Source organism: Lepus europaeus, chromosome 13, assembly GCF_033115175.1.
Source record: "Lepus europaeus isolate LE1 chromosome 13, mLepTim1.pri, whole genome shotgun sequence".
NCBI classification, from domain to species: domain Eukaryota; kingdom Metazoa; phylum Chordata; class Mammalia; order Lagomorpha; family Leporidae; genus Lepus; species Lepus europaeus.
The window spans coordinates 19,968,037-19,992,267 of NC_084839.1; positions in this window are offsets into that span (position 1 = coordinate 19,968,037).

Below are 24,231 nucleotides of genomic sequence, written 5' to 3' on the forward strand. Positions count from 1 at the left end.
GCATCCAATATGGGTGCCGGTTTGGATTCCGGCTGCACCACTTCTGATCCAGCTCCCTGCTAATGTGCCTGGGAAAGCAGTGGAGAATGGCCCAAGTGCTTGGTCCCCTGCATCTACATGGGAGACCCAGAAGACGCTCCTGGCTCCTGGCTTTGGATCAGCCCAACTCCAGCCATTGTGGCCCTTTGGGGAGTGAATCAGTGGATGGAAGACCTCTCTTTCTTTCTGTAACTCTACCTTTCAAATAAAAAAAAAAAAGAGTTAAGCTGCTTCTGACATTTCATTCCAGTAATGAAAAGGTGACTTCTGCAGTTATCCAACAAGTATCTGACCTAATCTGGTTAACTTTGTTTACCAAATATCCCTTGAAAATGTTGTAAAACAATTTCTCTGTAGTGGATGAATTATGAGCCCTGTGAGGAAACACCATTGGGAGCACTGCACTCAGAGTATGTGAAACAACTTTGAAAATCCATTGGCAATTATTGTCAATCACTCTTAAAAGACTATCAGTTTAGCTCAGATGCTAGAACAATTCTGTCTGCTGGGGTATCACCAAGGACACCATGCATTCCAGAAATTATGGATCCCTCTCAAGCATGGATGGTGCCTCATGCAGGCTCATGAAGATCCCTACCAATAACCAACATCACACAAGGACGGTAATAACATGGTGCCATTGATCCTCTCAGTCTGAAAGGTAGAAAGACCGGCTTTGCTTCTTTGTGAGCACCAGAGGCTACAATGGGTGCATTAAGAACTGGGATTTGGATTCAGATGTATACGACCTGCAGTGGTTTAAGAACCAAGCTTCCTGCTAGAGAGTAAGAGAAACACCCTGGGTAAAATAGAACCTGGGTCCTCAAGGTGCACGTGCCTCCAGATCTGCCCGTCTCCTTCATTAGCAGGCATTCGCGAGGACAACTCTTTCTCCCTGGCCCAGTCCCTGCAGAACCAGAGCTCTCTGAAGTTTGTCCTCACTTATTCCAGCAGGCACATCACTGCCAGCCTCTCGCCTCCTGTGGAGGAGTCTCCTGAGAGCCCGTGGATTCTATCCTTGCCCCTCTCCACCCGCCTTCTCTGAGAGCTCATCTGCTTTCAACACTTCCTCTCTCACCAGGATGTAAATGACTCCCAAATCTATTTCTCTACTTTGCATGTCTGTCTCTCTACATCACAGGGTACTTACTGCATGCTGCTGGCAGGCAATCATGACTCGGTAAATACTTGCTGCCTGATTGTAGGATAAGATGGAAGTGATCTTCTTTCAGGTAAATGCATAAAGGGCTTTTCTGGGTCAAGATGGCCTTGCCCTTCCTAAATTCAAAACTAGAGATAAAAGCATGAAATTACTATAGGTAAACTCCTTGGAGGAAAAAACTGTGTAATTTCTGTTCAGCAGCTCCTGTTTCATCTGCTTGGCACTGCTTTTTTGTTTCAGGATTTTGCCCTTCTCCCTCCACTCCACATTCACAGAGCCATATGACCATGTGATACTATCCCATACCTAGTAAGTGGGCGTTTGACCCAAACCTGGCCGAGGCCCACCTTGCCTGGGAATTTGGAACCTGGAATTCCTAGGATGCTCTCTCTACTGGTGTCTGAAACAGGAAAATATAAACCCCCAGAGATGTTTTTCCAACATCAAGTCACTAATTCACTATTGTATGCTAGGTGCTGAGCAGTAAAGACTGGGACAAAAGTCCTTGCTTGATAGTAGAGGAAGAAATAGGATAAGCAAACACACAAGTAAATATAAAGGATGTCAGATGAGATAAGTTGGAAACCCAGTGTTGGAAGAAATTGTTACCCGTGGTGTCCAAACTCAGGATAGGAAGGAAACAAAGCAAAAATGGTACATCGATTATAGCATATCTCTGTTTCCTCTTCTCATGTCTATGGTTTTTAAATATGAAAACAGCAATGATAAAAGTTAAGTATAGTCATAACCAGTACCCAGTGAAAGGGTTTAAGCGGTCAAGGGCTGCATTCTGTATAGCCTGTATCTCAGTAAACCCAAGTACCTTCCCTTTGTATTAAGCACCAAACATTTGCCTGATTTAGTAGATGAAAAAAAATGATGCTGGGAAAAGCTAAATGATACGGCGAAGGTCACAGAGTGGGCAGAGCAGAACCCGCATCAAATCCAGACTGCCTCCTCCCCACAGCCCTTGCTTTCATCACTCATGACGTCACACTCAAGTTCCAGGTGGAGAAACCACTAAATAAAGTGCACCCTACCTTGAAGAGCCCACTGTGAACCTGGAGAGGCAAATCCAGCAGGGGACAAGTGTGATGCGACTGCTATCACCACGCAGGCACACTTAGGTACTGGCACAGAGAAATGTGCATGGACTCGAACCCCCAGCTTCACTGAACCTTCTGGAGCCATCCAAGGGCCATGTCCCCCTACTTCCTGGCAGAGCCATCGACCCTGCTGCCTCTGTGTACGGCTGGATACAGGAAAAGACTTCCCTGGGTGAAATGTGGAAATGGAAGCCCATTTGGGCCCTGATAAGTTGAACAAGTTGTTTTTGGTGTTTGCTAATAACAGTGCAAGAGATGAGGCAGCAAGGCTTCTGCAGAGCACCTGCCCGACCTAACGCTTCTTTATAACGTACCCATAAGATAGCACTTAGCATTACCTGTAGGACCTGCTCTGGGCATATGTACTGGGGCAGTGAGAGCTAAAAGGCTGGTTATTTCAAATACTAGTTCAGTATCAGATGCATTTAGACGCTTTTCTTTAACCCTCCAGCAATTGCAAAATATCATCCAAACCATGCGGTTTTTACTGTATGCTTTTCAAAATGTCCTTTCTTAATATGATCCATTTTCATTAAATCACTACCAGTGAATCAAATAAGAAGAAAGAAGGACACATCACTTTCTCACTCCATTCCTCACTCTGTTCTCCTGCTTTTCAACCCTCCATTCTGGCTGTCCTACTAGAAAAGTTCAGGTCAGGACTTTCCCCAAAGTCCTTGGGCTGAGCCTTCCAGGAAGGCTGGGGTAGGAACAGAGGGCCCGGGAAATGTAGCAGAAAAGTAGGTTAGGAAGGCGACTTCAGACTTCTCTCAGAAGCTAAAGTGCCTGGAAATTGAATGTCAAAGCCCAACCAGGCTTTTCTTCCCCGAGGGCACCTTTTCTCATCTGGAGAAATATTAACTTCATTTCAGCACTGCTCTCCTGGAATTCACAATTGATGTCAGCTCAGGAAGCAGAGGCAAACCCAGGCCAGGTCACCTCCTCCATAAGGTCTTCCCGGCCCTTCTACCCCCTGGCAGGATGCATCTTGCCATGAGCCCCTAGCATTGTCTGCCTCATCTTCCTCTGCACTCCTTGTGGCCCTGGCTCTCGTCCCGGATATTCATGCTGGGTAGATTATGCAATTCTGATTGTCCAGGTCATCATCCCATTCATCTAGAATTCCCCAGAGTTTGCAAGAATGGGAAGAGCAGGCAGGCGTTTGAATTCTAAAACTCAGCAAATAAGTGACTAACAGATTATTGAACCTCTCTCTAAGGTTCCATTTCCCTACAGCAGAAGGAGAGATAATAATCCATGCCTAGCCAGGTTGCTTTGATCATTAACATAAAAACTGAAGATAATTCACATTTATTGAAAGATTACTTGTTCCAGGCACTATTCTGAGCTATCTGGATGCTTTGCTTCTTCGAATCTTTCCAACAGACCATAAAATAGATCCTGGTATGATTTCCATTTTACAGAAATGGAAATTGAGGCTGAGGAGTTATAACACATCTAAGGTGCTTCACTGGGAGATACCCCATCACCATGATAATAGTTATGCCACAGACATGTTATTTTACATGCATGACATCCTGTGTTTTCCATTTTTTTCAACTAAGAAAATTGCATTGCAAAGATGAAGCAATCTGCTGTGGTTATTCAATCATCACAGAGCTGTAAGTTACTGGAGTTGAACCAGTACTGACCCCCTCGAGATGAGTTTCACCATAGAGTAGTCCTTTCATACATTGTGTTAAGCCAAATGGACACTGCAGGGAATTTTCCACTCAGACACATTGGATTTCTTACAGAAAACATAGGTTTCCTTTCCTGTGTGCAGTGGGCTTAATTTTCTCTTTAGTTTGTTCATGGAGAGGGCCCTAGCAGAGGACAGAGAAGAGGCAGGCTGTGTGGTTCTCAGGTTGAGTTGTGCAGGCTGGGAAATGGAAGTCAACTTGGCATCTCCTAAAGAGGGAATCTAAGTCCACAACATTCATTGCAGGCTCCTGAGATGCACAGCCACACTTAAGAAAATAGATTAAAAAACTTTTTAAGCTTTAATGCCAAGATTAAAGTAGGGGGTGATTAAATACTATCTGTCAGTTTGGTCCTACATCATGCATGTATGAAATACTCACAATGGAAGCATAGAAGAATGCATACAGTAGTTAGCATATGATGTCAACAACAACACAAAACATACTGTGACTTATATTTCAAAATATGAACATGTCGTTTTGTCTCTAACAGACTAAAAGCTTTCAAACTCCAAATGGTTGTCAGACAAGGCTTCCAGCCCATTCCACTGGATGACCTGAGCAGCCCTCTGGACCAAGCAGGACAGTCTTTCCAAGGCCACTGTCTCATACCATAAGACAGATAGCAAGAGCAAATACCCAAACCCCCTCGACGCCCACATGCCAGCTTTGAAGAAGTTACAGAAAATGGATCTCCATCCATAATCCCAAAGAAGAATTTTGGCTATTGCCTCTTGAGGGGGGAATGTTAGGTAGGAAGTCAGTTATGAGCTTATGTGTGTGCGACATAAAGGTCTGAAGAGAAGACATCTATGTACAGCATATGCTGCATCTCAAGGTCATCCCGATGGTGTTTCAGGGGCAGCCTGGTATTCACATCCTTCCCTGCCCTGCCCCCTTCTACCTGATAACCTGCCAGGTGGAGGTCCCCACCCCTTCTTCCTGACAATCTTCCACAATCTCCTAGGTGCAGCCCAGTACCTGCATCTCAAGCACCCTGCTCCCTTCCTCCTGTCTGATTGCATCCATAAAGTCCTTTGTTTCAGACCTTCAAGAGAAAACTCAGGGAGGAGCTTCTTAACATTTGCATCCATAAAGTCCTTTGTTTCAGCCATAAAGTCCTTTGTTTCAGGAGGAAGTGTGTGAAGACAAAGACCCATCTCCTTAAAAATCCCCGGCCTGCGCTCAGCCTTCTGCCTCTGCTGAGCCGCCCACCTGGTCTGGCCAGGTGTAATCTCTCCACCCAACCATGTAACCTTGCTCCTTCCCATGTCTGAGCAACTGCACTCTCTCTCAGGTCCTGTCCGGAGAGGTGCCCATCCATTCATATGGATGTCCCTTCCCTAATAAACCTTGCTATTTTACCTCCCCCCCCCCAAAAAAAATGAAAATGTATGGCAAGATAAAGAAAAGTTAATATAAAAGGAGTTAAACATCTATATTAGGATAGTAGTATTTGGGATTTGTTGTTTAAATTTAATAAATATTCTATTGTTTTGACAGTAAAACATCAGGCTTAAATGTCAAAATGCCCTGGAGATGCTGCCCCCAGAGGAATAGGAGGGAAAAGAAAGCACTATTTAGAGTGATTCTTTTTTTCCTGACCATTAGATCCCAGCCCCTCAAGAAATCAGCCCAGGTGATAATGAGCTGGTGTGCTCTCCCAGGAGACAGGTCTTGACACCCTTTTTAATCCCAGGATTCTGTGAGGCAGGGTATATCTATGTTTCTCCAGAACTACTTTTCAAATGAAATACAGATTATTCAGGAAGGCCTTGTTCCCTTGGACATAGGGATGAAACATGGGTCCCTGGCTTGAACCAGGACTTTCCACACCAAGCCCAGGGCTCTGGTCCTCAACCCAGACAGACTTTCTACTCCAATGACTACAAATAGAAGGGTGTGCATTTTTGGGAAACACAACAGTCCACATGTTGGTTCTCTGAAGGGTATAAGAAAAGATTTCACATTTTATTTTCTATAATGTCAATATGGGTTAGGGGTATGAACAGTTATAAGTCTGGAAGAGGGGCTGGTACTGTGGCATAGCAGATATAGCTGCCACCCACAGTGCCAGCATCCCATATGGGTGCCAGTTTGAATCCCAGCCACTCCACTTCCAATCCAGCTCCCTGTAATGCACCTGGGAAAGCAGCAGAGGAGGGCCCAAGTGCTTAGGGCCCTGAACCCACTTGGGAGACCTGGAAGAAGCTCTTGTCTCCTGTCTTCAGCATGACCCAGCCAGTTGTAGCCATCTGGGGAATGAATGAGTGGATGGAAGATTCTCTCTCTCTCTCTCTCTCTCTCTCTCTCTCTCTCTCTCTCTGCCTCTGCCTCTGCCTCTCCTTCTCTGTAACTCTGACTTTCAAACTAATAAATAAATATTTTAAAAAATAAATCTGGGAGAAAGAGGATGTTGGAAATGGGGAGACATTTGAAGCAGAAAGTATTCCCTCATTTAATTAGGTCTCTGTACTGGAACGCTTCCTGAGCTGGAGCCCCAGGCGCCCGGCGAGGGTGCCCAGTGAGCATTTCCCAGGTGTCCTCCTAAGTGCACATTTAGCACAACCCTCATGTGCCCTCAGGACCCCTATTCCCTTTCTTTCCACTGCTGTCTCCCTTCCAACCTCCCAGTCTGAGATAACAAGGTTTGTCTCCCGGCTCCTTCCTGGGCTGACTCCAAGTTTCAGCCCTGATCTCTCTGCAAAATTAAAGGCTTAACTCCTGTGTCAGAGAGCAGAATTTGGCAAAAGCATTTGGGAAATCATAAAACTACACAATTCGGTTCAGCAGCCACGTTATCACTGCCCCCAAGTTTACTGTCTGCACACTGTTGGCCCCCAGCAGCACAGGACCACCCAGAGGGACATCAGCTCTGTGCAGACACACAGGATGGAAGCAGGGAGAGTGAGAGCTCTCGGCTTGGAGGTTTCATATTTCATTGCGAGTAAAAGGCTGATGCTTTATGTGATACAGCCAAGAGTGCATCCTCTATGCTTCTTCCTACCCAGTTCTACTATACAAGCACTGGCCCAACCCTTATGAGACCCTTAGAAAAGGCACATGCTGAAGGCACACTCAGGAATCACACACACACACACACGTGCGCGAGTAATAATCCCTAGAAGTCAAGCCAAAGCCTTTTGAAATGTATCAACAATCTATGTTCAGGTCTTTTGAAATGTATCAAAAAATCTATGTCCTCACTAACCTGGCATCCAATTTCCTGCCCCAGCCTCTCTATTTAATAAAGTAAGAGGCTGGCTATCTGGCAGCACTTTTCCTTTTATTCAAGTTAAGCCTTCCCTCCTGCCTTGGTTGTAGGTCATGATCTTGGCTGCTCCCTGCAGATTGAAAAGGTTGACTCCTAGGTCTCTACGTGACCAGCTTACTTCTAGAGAGACTGTCTGAAGTACTTCACCAGGTTTTAGTTTCCACGTCATTTATCACTGACATCGTCTCATGCATGAAAGTGCAAGGAGATTTAAGGAGCTGGCATTTGCTCACAGGGTCTCCTTTAATGCAGTGGTGCCCAACATGCTTCTTAACTCACATTGCCATAGGAACATAACTCTCCTCTCCCCAGCATGTCTGTCTTCTGCCTAGCCTAGCACAGCCCTGCACGTGGAGTGCTCCACTCACAACTCGGACTCCTAGTGTCTGAAATGTGCAAGACTCTCATCGGGTTAAGTCACCAACTATCTTTGCACATCAAATTCTGGGTCTCCAAACAGCCAGGAAGAGCCTGGTCTCACACGAAACAGTCACCTAAATGATCAAGAAATCTACTAACTTGAGTGGGAAGACAACCCAAGGAAATACCATTACGGGGAATTTGAGGAGGACTGGATTTTATACCTCATTTTGGATTCCACTGCTTCAGTTAACTTTCGTTCCTCATTTTCTAAGAACTTTTGCCTGATACCTAAAAATTGTACATAATTATAGGGTACCATATGATGTCTTTATTTATTTATTTATTGATTGATTGATTGATAGGCAGAGTGGACAGTGAGAGAAAGGCAGAGAGAAAGGTCTTCCTTTGCCGTTGGTTTACCCTCCAATGACCGCCACAGCCAGTGCGCTGCAGCCGGCGCACCGCACTGATCCAAAGCCAGGAGCCAGGTGCTTCTACTGGTCTTCCATGGGGTGCAGGGCCCAAGCACTTGGGCCATCCTCCACTGCCCTCCCGGGCCACAGCAGAGAGCTGGCCTGGAAGGGAGACAACCGAGACAGAATCCGGCGCCCCAACCGGGACTAGAACCCGGTGTGCTGGCGCCACAGGTGGAGGATTAGCCTAGTGAGCTGTGGCACCGGCCCATATGATGTCTTAACATACATATATGCCATGTCAGGTTTGGATCAGGGTAAACCTACATGTCTCCTCCAACACTGAACATCCCCTCACATTGAGAACATTCAAAACCCTCTCTTCTGGACTGTTTAAGACCATGGAGCATATTATCACTTTCTGCACTCACCTTCCTGTGCAACAGAACACCAGCACCAGAACTCACTCCTCCTGTCTGGGGAGTAGCTCAGTTCATCTGCTGGCTTCACATCCACCACTCAGCGTTGCAAAAATTAAAACCAAGGACAAAATGGTGACGATTCTGTAGCTGGCTGTGGCTGTTCCTTGCTTCTTGAGGTAGAATTTGTTAACTTCACAGAAACGAGACCCTGGAAACAGGCTCTCTGGAAAGGAAGACAATCAGGATTCTTCAAGTGCATGGGTCTCACAGGCTAAGTGTCCAAAACAGACATCACACAGAACTGATGTCTTCTCTGGCAAGGCAGACACGATATTCTGAATTACTTGCATTTTGTTTAATCGAAAGAATATCCTCCCGATGGCTTGCCTACCTCCTTCCTGGCTTTGAAAGATCTAATGCAGGCCTTCCTCTGTTACACAGCAACCCTGAGCACGAGACCCAGCACACACACACACACACACAAGCATGAGAGTCACGCTGTTTGGTCCCACACTGCCTCAATTACAGAGACGCATTTACTTGTACATCAGCGTCCTCTGAAATCATGATCTGCTGATGAGCGTGGGCAGCTGTCTGGAAAGCCATGGACTGCATCGGTGAGACTTCTGCCTGTGCCCCGCGGAGAGAGCTTCTGTGCCATTTGTATGATATTAGACCTGCCCATTGTTTTCTCCCCTTTCACAGTTCTAAGTGAAGATGCATCCCATTTAATCTATTTGTTCCTAGGCTACAAAGAGGAAATGATGAGTCATGATTTCACTTTGCACCCGTGACTTGGACTGAAGTTGTCAGTGCTTCCCGCTGCTCCCAAGGCTTCATCTGCTCACATCTCCCTGCTTTCTATGTAAATGGACGCTCTGTCTGCAGGCTAACTAAGGATGCGAATTGCTTATTTCATCTTAAGCTTCTAGGAAGCACCAATGTATGGGGTAGGAATCAGGAATAAAAATCGCCAGTGCAAGAAAATTCTTTGGGGTTAAGGAAATTCCTTGTTAAGTGGAAATTCTCCTGGGAGGTACGATGCAATGAGTCAACACCTGACACCTACTCTGAGAAATAGCTGCAGGACATCCCTTAACATGCAGCTGCGCCACGTGGAAGGGCTTAATGGTCACTCAAGGAAATCCGTGCAGGAAGGAGGAGGCAGGAGGATGCTGGTGCCATTGATTCTCTTCCTTGCCCACGGCCATGGTCCAAAGCTGCTACCCAGGAGTCACATTAGCAAAGGAGTGTCGTGGTATTGTCTAAGGAAAGTACCAGGCCGAGCTCGACAGACAAGGGAGACTGTATTTAAGGCCATGGCAACAGGGAGGGAGCAAGACTGAACTCAGCTCCACTGGAATAAAAGGTAGGAGATTTCAAGCATGGTCCAAAAGTCCTGAAGAACCTCTGGCAAGAGGGCTGATCAGTGTGATTGGGCCATCTGTGCTTGCATTGCATCCCTTATCTGCTAAGCTCCTGCCCCACAACAGAGACTAGGAGATGGCAGGGCTAGCTTTTTGCATTCAAGCTTTGCAAAACCTGTGGGAGGCTCAGAGAAGATTGACAACTCTGAGAGCCTGAGGAAGAACTACAATGACAAGCTTTCTCATGTAAACCCTTGAGGAACAGAGGCCAGGGGCCTATCTGATGTGTAGTCAAGCTGAAGAGAATGGTAAGGCCCTCTTGCTCAATTGTCTTGGTCCATGCAGGCTGCTATAACAAAATGCCATACACTGAACAGCTTATAAACGACAAAAAGTTATTTCCCACGGTGCTGAGAGCACCAGGAGATTCAGCGTCAGGTGAGACCTGCAGTCTGGTTCACAGACACACTTTCTAGATAAGAGTCCGCAGGGCAGCCCTGGGGGCCACCGTGATAAGGGTCCTAATCCCATCCACAGGGCTGCTCCTACATAACCTTGTCACCTCTTAACAGCCCCATTTTGCAATGCCTTTGGTTGGGCGATGGGTTTCACCCTATGGATCTGGTCCGGAGACACAAACATCCAGACCACAGTAATACTGGTGAACCCCTGAACGGCACTCGTTAAGTTCCAGGGGCTTCATGTGCACTGCCTCATTTAGCAACAATGATTTCATTTTCCCCATGTACAGATGAGGAACCAAAGCACAGGGAGACTAGATTGCCTGCCCTTGGTTACGCAGAATGCACGCAGACTGGCTTTCCAGCCAGCAAGCTTTTTTTTTTTTTTTTTTTTTTTTTTTTCAAACAGTTCATGCCTTTGAATTTGTTCTAAAGTCACTGAAGCAAAAATCATGGTAAGAAAGTCTGTTTTCATTTACAAACTCCAAATGGAAATAAAAAATATTTGTAAGGGAAAGAAAAGCTGTTTTTTAAAGATTTATTTATTTTAAAGGCAGAGCAACACACACACACACAGAAAGCAAGAGTGAGAGAGAGAGAGAGAGAGAGATCTTGTATTTGTTGGTCCACTCCCACAAGTAGCTGCAACAGCCAGGTTTGGGCCAGGCTGAAGCCAGGAAGAGCCAGGAACTCTATCCCAGTCTTCCACATGGGTTGCAGAGGCCCAAGCACTCAGATTATCCTCCACTGTCTTCCCAAGTGCATTGACAGGAAGCTGGGTTAGAAGCAGAGTAGTGGGGCTGGCACTATGGCACAGCGGGTTAATGCCCTGGCCTGAAATGCCAGCATCCGATATGGGAGCCGGTTCGAGACCTGGCTTCTCCACTTCCAATCCAGCTCTCTGCTATGGCCTGGGAAAGCAGTAGAAGATGATCCAGGTCCTTGGGCCCCTGAACCCGCATGGGAGACCTAGAAGAAGCTCCTGGCTCCTGGCTTCGGATCGGCACAGCTCTGGCTGTTGTGCCCATCTGGGGAGTGAACCATTGGATGGAACACCTCTCTCTCTTTCTGCCTCTCCTCTGTCTGTGTAACTCTGACTTTCAAATAAATAAATCTTAACAAAAAAGAAGAAGAAGAAGAAGCAGAGTAGTGAGACTCCACTGTGGTACACCAGCAGCGTACGCAGAGGCTTTACCCACTGGGGCACAGCATCGGCACTGAGCCAACAACCTTAACCACTCTCCTCAGCTTCCTTGCTACTGAAGTGGTAGTCAATCAGCTCTTACACCTTAATGTCTGACCTTAAAATGGACCCTGTGACAGACATCATAAGGAGAGCCAGGATAAGTGAGTCCCTTGAACAGTCCCCTCTGCTGGTGTACAGCAGTCTCGCTTCTAGACCAGAGCAGATGACAAAGATGATGGAATGGAGTCCCGTGATTATCTTGCAAGATGTCAGAGTCAGTCCTAACACCCTGGACGTGGGGATTCTCCTGGATCTGGGGAAGGAAGCTGTCTTGTTGTGAGAAGAACACCTGGGAGATAACTGAGAGTGGCCCCTTAGAGCACTGAACCAGGCTCTGGGTGGCAGCCAACAAGAAAATGGAGTTCAGTACTACACCCACAAGGATCTAAAGTGTGCCCGCAACAACGTGAGCTTAAAGAGGACTTCTGTTAAGAACACTGCCCACCTGGGGCACTGGGAGATCCCAAGCTAAGGTATCCCAGCCAAGCCATGTCCAGACTCCTAACTCATGGAGAGCACACGATGTGCATGTTGTTTGAAGCTGCAAAGTGTGTTTGCTGATATTCCTGTTGACTTGGCTGGTGCTCTGGCCAGTATTTACTGCAAAAATCTGCTGAATGCTCTGTCTCCAGTTTTGTCCTTCAAATTTGCCTGGGTTGGGTATTGATATGGGACCCAATCAGGGAGATGGGATTAGGCTCATGAGCTAGAGGACACATACCCCATGCCCCCTGTATCCATCCACCTGTCAATCAGACTATGTAATCACGCCCCTTTTGGAAATGAGCAAGAGCCTGGAGAGCCCTCAACTGACGCCATTTTGCCGCTTCCCGTGTCTACTCGCCCAGGCTTCCTTTGCCTCCCAGCTGCTTCCACACCTGCATGCCCTCTCTCGCTTGCAGTCTCTTGCCTACTCGCTGGAAAACACTGGTATGGAGCTCCCCATTTACTTTTTCTGGTCCACTCTCTTTTAATAAAGCTCTCACATTCCTGTGTGTTTCTCTTGCTTTCCAAATAAATCCTGAACTTTACCATGATATCTGTCTAGTATGGGCCAGTGCTTAGAATTCTTATCTAAGTAAACAGCAAGAACCCCAAATATTAAATTTTGGCATAAGGAAAACCCATAACAGGTATCTTTTGAAAACATAACATTGCTAAGTGATTCTTCAATGTCAAATGAAGCAAAAGCACCACAAAAGCTACAGGATAAAACCCACACTCCTTGATCTATTATTAAAATAAACAAACAAAAAACCCTCTCCATTTTGGAAAATTCCATTTCCTCCCCTGAGAATTTGGGAGAGTTAACTTTCGTCACTGAACCCCATCATTCTCACACAGAAATATTAGAAGTAGCACCTATTTCATATGCTCATTGAGGAGGATTAAACTAGATGGTATAAATAAAGTTATTAGCATAATGCTGAATCCAGGGTGAGAATCCAGAAAGTATTGGCTACATTTCGATTTTCACTTTGCATTTGTATTTTGTGGGTACTTACGTGGTGCACATGAAGGGAGGAAGGGCACGATTACAGAGGGTGGCAAGGAGATTGCCTACGGGGAGTCAGCTAGGGGTGAGAAAGGGAGGATGATGGGATTTAGTTTCAAACATGGAATTTGCAGGGGGACCAGCTCTGTGAAGACACAGTGCTTCAAATAACATGAGGTGTTGCAGACACAAATAGCTGGGTTTGCCTTAAGGAAAAGGTGCATGTAGGGAAATTAATTCAAAGTCCCTCTCATTTTTTCCCCAACACATATATTTACTCTCTGACTGAATAAAAAGAAAGAAAAAAAAAAACAATTTGGTATTTACGGTATCAGGCAATGTTTGAAGTGTTAACATCTAAGAACTTACTGTGTCCCAGCCAGCAAGGGAAGCCCGACTATTCACCCCATTTTGCAGATGAGAAAAGAAAAACCAACAGGGAGCAAACATTTTTCCCAAGGTCATACAACTATTAAATGCTAGCGCTCAGACTGGAATCCAAGCAATGGAAAAATTTCTTCTTCACAGTATGTATACTTTTCCAACACCCTCCAAAGTCAATAGACACAAATAAACATACAAACAAGAAGGCAAATAAAAAAACAATCAGGGAGGCTCAGTTATTAAAGCTTACCTCCAATGGCCCCCTTAACACAAATTAGAAAACTGAAACTCACCCAAGCTAAATGACTCCCTAGTCATACTGAAGTTAGTAAACAACATCTCTAAGGCTAGAATCCAAATATCTCCAACAACATAGATGAATTTTCACTATGTCAGTGACTATGTAGGTAGATGGATAAACAGATACACACATACAAAAATCATATACATATATGCATGCATCTGAGAGTACATCAAAGGTTATGTGAAAACAGAATTAAAAAATAAGTGCTTTGGTGCAAGAATTTTTGAAATTGTATGTCAGGGATATTCATTTAGTAGATGAATTTGCTGAAGTTTTGCCCTACAAAACTGTGGGCTTAGCATTTAAAATCGATCAGAGTTGGTCTTCCTACCAAATACAGCATTGAGTAACCAGTCTCACAAAGCACTCTAAAACACACACACAGGCATTGCAATATACAGTAGGCCTTGCAAACAGCTTTCATTCTGACCGAAAAAAAAAAAAAAAAAGCCCTTCAGATGAATGAAATAGAGGTTAGAAATGTATATAAGAAAAAATGTTCCTTGTAGAATACAGACAATGAATTCCAAAGGCCCAAGGTCATCATACACATTTTTTTCCCACAATACTCCTCTAAATGTATCTAGTTTTCACATATAACTTCTCATTTTTAACAAATACCTCTTGAACGCCTACTAAATGTGATGTCATATTCCTTGGCATCTGGGATATTAAACAGACGTGATCTTAGATAAAAGTACATAAGATATATGCAACAAAAATTTCATATTATCTTACATGGTAAAGGAACAAGGAAAAGTAGTTCAGATAAGGGATACCTGAAAGTAGGGGTTAGAACATTAACTAGGGAAATCCTGGTGATTCTTTAAAGAAGGTGATACTCGAGAAAAAAAAAAAAAACTTAAAGATGGTGAGAAAGACAAGGAGTTAGACGTTTGAAATAAGAGCTTACTAGGCATAAGAAATAGCTAGGACAAAGGCCAAGGGGAGGAATAAGCCTGGCATTGTCAAGAAATACCAGTGAGGCCAGTGGGGCTCTAACGACTTTACTAAGGGCAAGAAATAATAGGAGAAATAACAGAACCAGATCAGTCTGGGTTTCCAACATGGGTGGCAGGGACCTAACTACCTCGAGCCATCTCTTGGAACCTCCAAGGGTGCAGGTTAGAAGGAACCAGAATCAGACCTCAAGCCAAAACCAGGCATTCTGATATGAATGCAGGCATCCCAAGCAGAATCTTTACCACTGTGTGAAATGTCCATCCCTTGATATGGTTGTTGTCTTTATTTAAATGTGTTGAGTTATATTAACTGACACTCTGTTAAAATAATCATAAATACTTAAGGAAGACTGATAGCGCTTTCATTCTTTGGTGCTTACTTATGACTGTAAACTGTGCACTGTCCTTAAAAAATTGTTTGTGGCAATTAGACCTTTGTCATAAAGACAAAGGTTCTTTTCTTAAAAGAAATTCTATGTTTGCCAACATTGATATGGTCAGGTGGCTGATTGTTTTTCCTATTAATGCATTGCTCAGTATTGAGGTGTTCTCACATTATTGTGGTAAAATCTAATTTTCATAGGTGTTGTTTAATATAGCACTGAGTGTTAATCCCTGACATTTTCCTATGATCATTGTATCTATCATCAAAAGTGAAATTTTAGAAGTGGATAGTTGCCTACCAGTTAAAACTCCAGCATCCCACATTGGAGTACGTAGGTTTCATTCCCAGCTCCAACTCCTGACTCCAGCTTCCTGTTAATGAGGCCCGATGAGGTAGCAGTAATGGCACAATTATGGACTCCTGATCCCCAGTGTGGAAGACCTGGATTGTGTCTTTGTTTCTGCCAGCTTCAGCCCTGGTCTAGCTCCAGCCATTGGGGCCAACTGGGGAGTGAACCAGAGGGTGGAGTATCTCCTTTTTCTGTCACTCTGCTTTCTAGTTAATAAATGCATATTTTTATAAAAAAATTTTCTATATAAAAGTTTGTTTAGATGCAAAGTATTTTTGAGATCCATGACTAAAAGATCTTCAAAAAGTTTGGGGGAAATTTTCATTATGAAAAACTATGCATGGATTTCAGTTTTTTGGACCAGAGTAGACCTATCTTGTAATTCCAATTTTCCATGAACTCTTTGAAGAACCCTCATACCTTTACAAAATCCCCACACAGAAATAAAGACTTAGTTGGGTATAAAAGTCAAGATTAGCAGCCAGTTTCCTTCAGAATTTTGAAGACTTGGTCCTGCTGCCTTCTGCACATTCTTTGTGGTGCTAAGTATCCTCTCAATTAACTATAATTCATCTGTAGGTGAATTCTCTTTACATTCTGCTAGCTTTTCTTTCTTTTTCTTTAATGACACCATTTCACTCTTGCATGTCAATTTGTGAGTTCTCTCTCTCTCTCTCTTTTTATTTATCCTGCATGGGTTTTGGGTGTGTATTTTTTAACCAAGTACTCAGAGTTTATAGAATATCTCACATAGTATGTCTTCAAGTGTTGCTTCTCCACCACTGTGTTGACCTTTTCATTTGGAATTCCTACTAGACACATGATGGGGCTTGTCAAATCATACTCCAACTTAAGGATTTTATTTCCTTCCTATATACCATGTTATTTAATTTTTCAAAGATTTATTTATTGATTTGAAAGGCAGAGTTACAGAGAGGCAGAGGCAGAGAGAGAGAGAGAAGTCTTCCATCTGCTGGTTTATTTCCCAAATGAGCACAATAGCTGGAGTTTGGCTGATCCAAAACCAGGACAGAGAAGTTTCTTCTGGGTCTCCCACACTGGTGTGGGGACTGAAGGTCTTGGCACATCTTCTACTGCTTTCCCAGGCCATAGCAGAGAGCTGGATCAGAAGTGGAGTAGCCAGGACTTGAACCGGCACCCATATGGGATGACAGCACTACAAGAGGCAGCTTTACCCGCTAAGCCACAGCACCAGCCCCATGTTATTTAATTTTTAAAAATTCCGGCCGGCACCGTGGCTCACTAGGTTAATCCTATACCTGCAGTGCCGGCATCCCATATGGGCACTGGGTTCTAGTCCCGGTTGCTTCTCTTCCAGTCCAGCTCTCTCCTGTGGCCACGGGAAGGCAGTGGAGGATGGCCCTAGTGCTTGGGGCCCTGCACCAGCATGGGAGACCAGGAGGAGGCACCTGGCTCCTGGCTTCGGATTGGCACAGCGCTGGCAGTAATGGCCATTTGGGGAGTGAACCAATGGAAGGAAGACCTTTCTCTCTGTCTCTCTCTCTCTCACTGTCTATAACTCTGTCAAATAAAAAAAAAAAAATCCCAAGTGTGTTAGTCAGGGTTCTCTGGAGAAACAAAATAACAAGACCCAAAAATGCATTATGATGAATTGGTTCCTCTGATTATGGAGGCTGGGAAGTGTTCAAGTTGCAGTGGACCAACAGGTAGAGACCCTGGAAATCTGGTTATGAAGTTGAAACCCAAGGGCAGTCTTCTTGGGGAAGTCAGTCTTGTCCTGTTGAGTCTTTCAACCCATTGAACAAGACCCACCTATATGATGAAGCATAATCTACTTTAAGCAATGTTCACCAAAGTCAATGTTACTCTCATCCAAAAATTTCCTTAATTTGATACACAAAATCGACAAATAGACCAACGTTTTAATTTGACACTTTTATATTTTAGTTTTCTTTTATCATAATTTCATATTTATTCATATGCTATCCAATTACTCTTGACATCCTAAATATGCCCATTGTGATTATTTAAAATACAAAATTAATTTCACAAGAATGAGTTAATAATTGAGCAATCAATTAGGTGAATCTCTTTCCTTAACATTTGATCATTTCGAGGGATTTAAAATTGCATTTGAAGCCTCACTGGAGATTCAGGGGACCACAGCAGAGACAGTCATAGATTGCCACACACCAGGCTTTGGGATAGCTTTAGAATGGCATGCTTGGGTTTCCACTATGGTGATGGCGAAAGCACCACAGATTCAGCTGTGATTGCTTATTTCTTGTCTTTTTTTTTTTTTTTCTTACCTTCTAGTCCCATAGTTTCCAATAAAGCCATGAATCTTGCAGACTTCTCTGCAAAAGACTTTCATCCTCCTTTTCCTGGCTGTTAAGGGGACACTGAGGCTGTCTCCTTTTCCTGGCTTCACGGTGACTCCTCTGAGTCGAACTTCTGTCTACCACTTCTTGCTTTCCCATCAGACAGGAGGACTACAACCTCTAGTACAAAAGGATGGCCTGAACAATCGAAAACAGCTAGATGGCCCTTTAAAAACTTTGTTTGAAGACTTTGCAGATACAATGAGGCACCTCAGACCTGGGGAGCCAAGGTCCTAGGGAAAAGCATGCACATTGAAATGTGCGTGGCTTGCTGGAAGCCACATTTGCCCTTGGGGATCTGCCTGCTGTTGGCATAGGAGGTGAAGCTGAGAGGCTTGGCAAAGCCTTACTAGTGCAAGACAGAAAGCTAGCAAACATACTGACTACATCATGAGACTGGAGATTTAAAAAAAAAAAAAAAGAGTCGTGTAACTGCCAAGGCAGTCAGGACTTGAGGAATGTAGGTCTGTGAGAGAAGAGAAGTATAAGGAAATAGACTGAAACTCAGGACCTTAAACTCATCTCCCACATTACTGATGTGTTAGGCCAGATATAATTCTTAATTGGAGACTTCCCTGTGTGTTGTAAGACACATAGAATCATCCATGGCATCCACCCATCAGATGCCAGTAGGGACCTCCTTCCCCCACCACCTTGAGTTACAGGAACCATAAATGCCCTCAGACATTGACCTGTGTATCCCATAAGGAATAAAGTCACATTGGTTGGAAACCACGGATTCAGATCATCGGAGTATTTGCTAAATTCTTTAACTGTGCAGGATAAAGAACTAACAAGCTAGGCAGAAAAACAGCTGAATGACAGAGTAGAATTTTCAACTCACAAGGCACCAGAAAGAAAAAGAATTCTTGGAGGTAGGGATCTGAAAACAGCCCAGGCTCTCAACTGGAGCCTTGGGAAACCTGGACCTCAGGATCCATTCTCCTCTGAGATTAACAACAGTAGCAAACTGACCTGTCCCATGCTCAGACCCTGATTAGAGGTGACCCGGGGCTAGAGAGAGAGAGAACACAATGGTTCATTGCCCAGATACTGCAACAGCCAAGGCTGGGCTCGGGCTAAAGCCAGGAGCTGGGCAAGGAATCCAAGTCTCCAATGTGGGTCACAGGAACTTATTTATTGAGCCGTCATCTGCTATCTCACAGGGTCTGCATTGGCAGGAAGCTGGAGTCAGGTGCTTGAGTCAGGCACTCTGATGTGGGACCTAGGCATCTAAACCAGAAGGCTAAACATCCATGCCCAAATGCACATTTAAAACTAAATAGTATTCATCCAGCACCGTGGCTTAACAGGCTGATCCTCTGCCTTGTGGAGCCGGCACGCTAGGTTCTAGTCCTGGTTGGAGTGCCGGATTCTATCCCGGTTGCCCCTCTTCCAGGCCAGCTCTCTGCTACGGCCCAGGAAGGCAGTGGAGGATGGCCCGAGTGCTTGGGCCCTGCACCCGCATGGGAGACCAGGAGAAGCACCTGGCTCCTGGCTTCGTATCAGCGAGATGCACCGGCCGCAGCGGCCATTGGAGGGTGAACCAATGGCAAAAAGGAAGACCTTCCTCTCTGTTTCTCTCTCTCTCTCAATATCCACTCTGCCTGTCAAAAAAAAAAAAAAAAAAAAAAACTAAATAGTATTCAACAAATCAGTATTACAACATCAAGACAGTAGATGGCAAAATTGAAGTTAGGAAAAGTATCTTCAATTGCGAATTTAAATATGACTTTTAGAACTTAAAAAATGTACCTGTCAATGAGACTTCAAAAGATGGATTTAATAGTATATAGTACACAGCAAAAGGGAAGATAGCAAGCTGGGAGAAAGATCAGTAGAAAATATGCAGACTAAACTGTAGAGAACAAATGAGATGAAATACAGAAAAAAAGCACATCCATTTCAGGTATTCCAGTGTAGAGATTCTATTGTTCTGGAGCATCAGAAAGGAAATGGGACATGTGAACCATATTTTAAACTATATTTTAAGCCTAAGGATTTTCTAAAATATTAAAAAGTATCATGTTATATATTCATGAAGTTCTACAAACCCCAAGCAGATTTAACAATGAAAGAGACTTGGGGATTTCACAATAAAATTTTTGGAAACCAACAAAGAAAATAAAATCTTAAAATAATATGGAACAAATAATAAGACATCTTCCAAGTGAACAGCCACACTGAAAATTGATACTTTTGCAAAAATCAACCTGTACTTTTTAGTTTACATAATTTTGTCATTCACTGCCATGACCTGTGCAGCAACTTCTCCAGCTGATAATGAATAAAGGCAAAGAGATTATGGAATAGTGGGAGGCCAGAGGGATCTTCCCTGGGAGCAGAGAAGAAACATCTCTGTCCCTGCCAGTGATTTTACTCCCTTCAGATAACATTGTCTTGCTGTGTCAACACCTGTATATCTGTTCACATCAGCACAATCTCACTGATGTGGCAGTATGCATCGGGCTATTGTTCAGGAGATGAAGGAGGAACATCCTGTGTGATATACAGACCCTTCTCTGTTTCTTGGAACAAAACATTCAAGACCTCTGTGGAGTCAGCCTTCCCATAACATAAGGCACAAGAGGACTGTTCCTAGCATCCTTGGCTTTCCAAGGAATGTAGACATGCTGTTCCTGTGTTTCTCCTCAAGAGATGCCCGAGATGGTACCCAGGCAATCGCCAGCAACTCACCATAATTTTGAGGGCAGGAATTATTTCTAATTCATCTGTGTATTTCATTAGTCAACATAGGATCTAACAAGTAATAAGAAATCAGATACTATGTAATATGATACTATACAATATACAATCAGATATTAGAAAGCTAAAAAGACCTTGGCACTAATAAAAAATTTAACAAAGAAAAGAAGGAAACATATGGTAAGTAGGGAGATCATAGAAAAATGCATAGACATTGTAATGACACAATTACCAATATAGGTACAATAAAGACCTTAAAGGTGGTGGACATAGGTTTTGGAAACTATCTGTGATTTGATAACAAAGCTCAGATTTACTCTTCCACCTTAAACAGTTAGAACACTGAACAAAGTATATGTGACAACATTTAAAGACATTGAATAATAGGCAGCAGTAGGCTGTGATTCCTGAAGATAAGCAAATAAAGTTAGTCCTATGATTCTCGCTGCTTAGTGAGGGAAGGCCATCCACAGTTCAGTTCATGCAACCCAAATGTGGATCAAAAGCCTGACTGAAGTCAGGATCCAAGAGAACAGACATCCAGGAAGCTGAGGAAGCTAGAATTTGATGGATTGGGTACCAGGGAGATGATGCTGCATGGAGGTACAGCTCCAGAGATCAGCAGAAGGGTTCCCTTGAGCCTTGGACTGAGTAGTACTTTGTGCATGAATGAGAATTAGCTACTTGAGGCTGGGAAATGGATCACAGGATGGAAGAAGGACATAACATTTCAAGAGTTTTCAAAGAGTCGCTACTAATGACCATTTGCCATGGAAATCAATGTTTGTGAAATTCCAGTAAAGCTGAAAGTATAGGATATAGGACACATTGTTTTTGTCTGGAGTTCTGTGGATGACTGTCACCTGTGTGGAGTCACAAGGAAACATTTGAGGGCGATAAAAATAATCTATCTCCTGATTGCAGTAGTGGTTTGATTGGATAAATTTTATTACATGAAATTTATGACTTAAAAAAAATGAAGAGGGAGTAGGTAGAAACTGATCTGGTAGGGCTTAATTCTAGTCTTAAAATCTGAACAGACAAGCTTGAACTTGGCATGATGAAAAATATCAACAAAAGACTAGTATACTTGTACATCATAAATAAGTGGTAGTAATCCTGTGGTTGACAGAGAACTTGATTGTTTCCTGAACCAGTGATCTCTCCTTCCCTTCCCCTGGTTGTGAGGAGTCCTAGGTAATTTCTTATAAAAAATACTTTAAAAACATGTGCAGATGCAGCCGTTTGGCCTAGTGGTTAAGACAACTGGTTACAATCTCACATTCCACATCAGAGCCTGGGTTTGTTCCCTGATTCTGACTACTGACTCCTGCTTCCTGCTAAGGAACACAGCCTTGAGGCAGCTCAGGTAATTTGTACCTCAATCCCACAGGAAAATCTGGTTGATTTCTGGGTTTCTGGCTTTGGCCTGGCCTATCTTGGCTGTTGTGGGTATTTGTTGAGTAATCAGTGTGTGTGTGTGTGTGTGTGTGTCTGTCTCTGTCACTCCAGCTGTGTATGTATATGTGTGTTTGTGTGTCTGACTCTCCAATAAATTTAAATATATATTCATTCTACTTATGTAGTAAAACTCTTGTTAATACAAGGAAAAAGATAGAAGCAGGTAGAGATAAATTACCAAAGGTAGTTATGAGTTGATGGGTTCCCTTAAACATGATGTGAATTGGCTAAATTTTACATCTAATATTAAAATCAATCAACGTCAGAAGGAAAAATGCACCTGAAAATACAATCCATATCCTCTGACCCAGCAGTCTGAAACAAAAATTAAATGGAAAACTTCATCCCTGCTCATTATCCTCAAGAGAATCTACCTGCTCTAATATAATGGGACTTCTGATCATGCCAGATCAGATGCAAGCACAGTTCGCAGGTGTTCAGTTTCTCTCTATAAAGAAGTTGTTAAACCATGAAGGGCATGCCAGAGTCACTATCATTTTTTTTTTTTTCAGATCACCAAGGAGTGCACCAGGAAGAAAGCAGCACATGCATATCAAATCAATCCGGCCTAGTGAACAATTTCATTAAATATTCAGCATTATGAGCAACTCCTTGTCTTACATATAGGGTTTGGTTCCCTTCTGTACTGAAGTGGTGTGAAATCCTTGTTATACAGCACCACTGGGAATTGGAGAGCTCTGGCTAATTCTTGTTGACATATAGCTACTGTGCAAATGACACGTGTATCAGCAACTGTCAAGAAATTAGATTACATTAAGTGGTGACTCTTTATAAGAATTTTACCCCAAATCCTAGTAAATGACTAGGAGAAATTGTTAACTATACATATAATAGACAGAGTTAAAAGTTTTAATCTTACATGGTACAACCATGAGTAAATAGTAGGGGAAAATTTTTCAAAGGAGTGATGAAGAAAATGAAATTTCACTCCACTGATAATCTAGTAAATACAAATTAAAGTAAAACAAATATTAATTTTTGTCCTTAAAAATGACCCAGAAGAAGAGTTGAGATTGAAATTGCTAATTGTTACCAATGGTGGGAAAGCAGTTAAAGGTGAACATTTGCATCATCTTTTTGTAAGACCTTTTGAGAAAGTTAAAGAATATTTGCTTGGACCCATTAACTTTTTCAAACAATTAATTCTACATAAATATTGACTCATGTACAAAGATATTTATTGCAGTAATGTTTGAAATGGAAAATATTGGAAACCATTTTAATAGCCATTGACAAATAAGAGGGGATTTAATTCATGCTCTACTCATGCTACAAAGCTTTGCTGCTATGTAAAAATAAATTAACATATCTAGACATAGAGCTATTGAATGAGTCTCAATATGTATATTTTTAGTAGAAAGACTAAAGCTAATCCTATTTTCTAAAATGTAACTCTATATAATTCTATTGACTGTTTTACAATGCTTGTATTTTATTTGTATATTGCTTTAAATTCAAAGGAAAAAAATGAAAAGAGGAAAATCATGACTTGCCATGACTTGACCAAAGATTTTCTTGTATTTTCTCTTTCTTTATTCTTCTCCTCTATTTCTTTCCTAAGCTCATTATTCCCTTTCCTCTCCCGTTATTTCTTCAACATTTATTGAATGGTTTCTAAGACCTAGTTGTGTTCTAGGAACTGAGGCTATAAATATCAGTGCATAATTCAAAGTTATAAAAACAAATAATTACCATAAATGACAACAGTGCCATAATAGAGATGTAATCTGAGCACAGGAAAAAACGAATACCTCAATTTCACTGAGAAGGAGAGGGAAGGGGTCAGACAGAAGACAACAGGGATATAAAAGGTGAGTAGAAATTTCCAATATGTAATTAGACAAGGATGCTTCATGCAGAGGGAACCAGATTTACTGTCAATCATGCCTTTCAGCCTTTCAAACTTAGAGTATCAAACAATCAAGCACAAGAGTAGAGGTAAAAGAGAAAGAAAACAACTCTCTATAAATTCCAATAAATGCTATCAGAATTCATTACAGAGAGTGCCAAAAATATGACCCCATAGTTGGCAGGCTCACAAATTCTTTAAATTTTCAATTTCCCACTGTGAAAATCCTAAGAGTCCAGAATGCTTTCTCTTCCCTCAGGGTAATAGAGCTGCCTTGGGTTGTGATTTTATCCGTATGTGTTTGTGAAAATTTTTAGCACTTTTTCAAAAGTTACCAGCCACCATGAAACCATAGGTTAGCCTAGCTTAATAACAAGGCCATCAAGAATGGAGTGG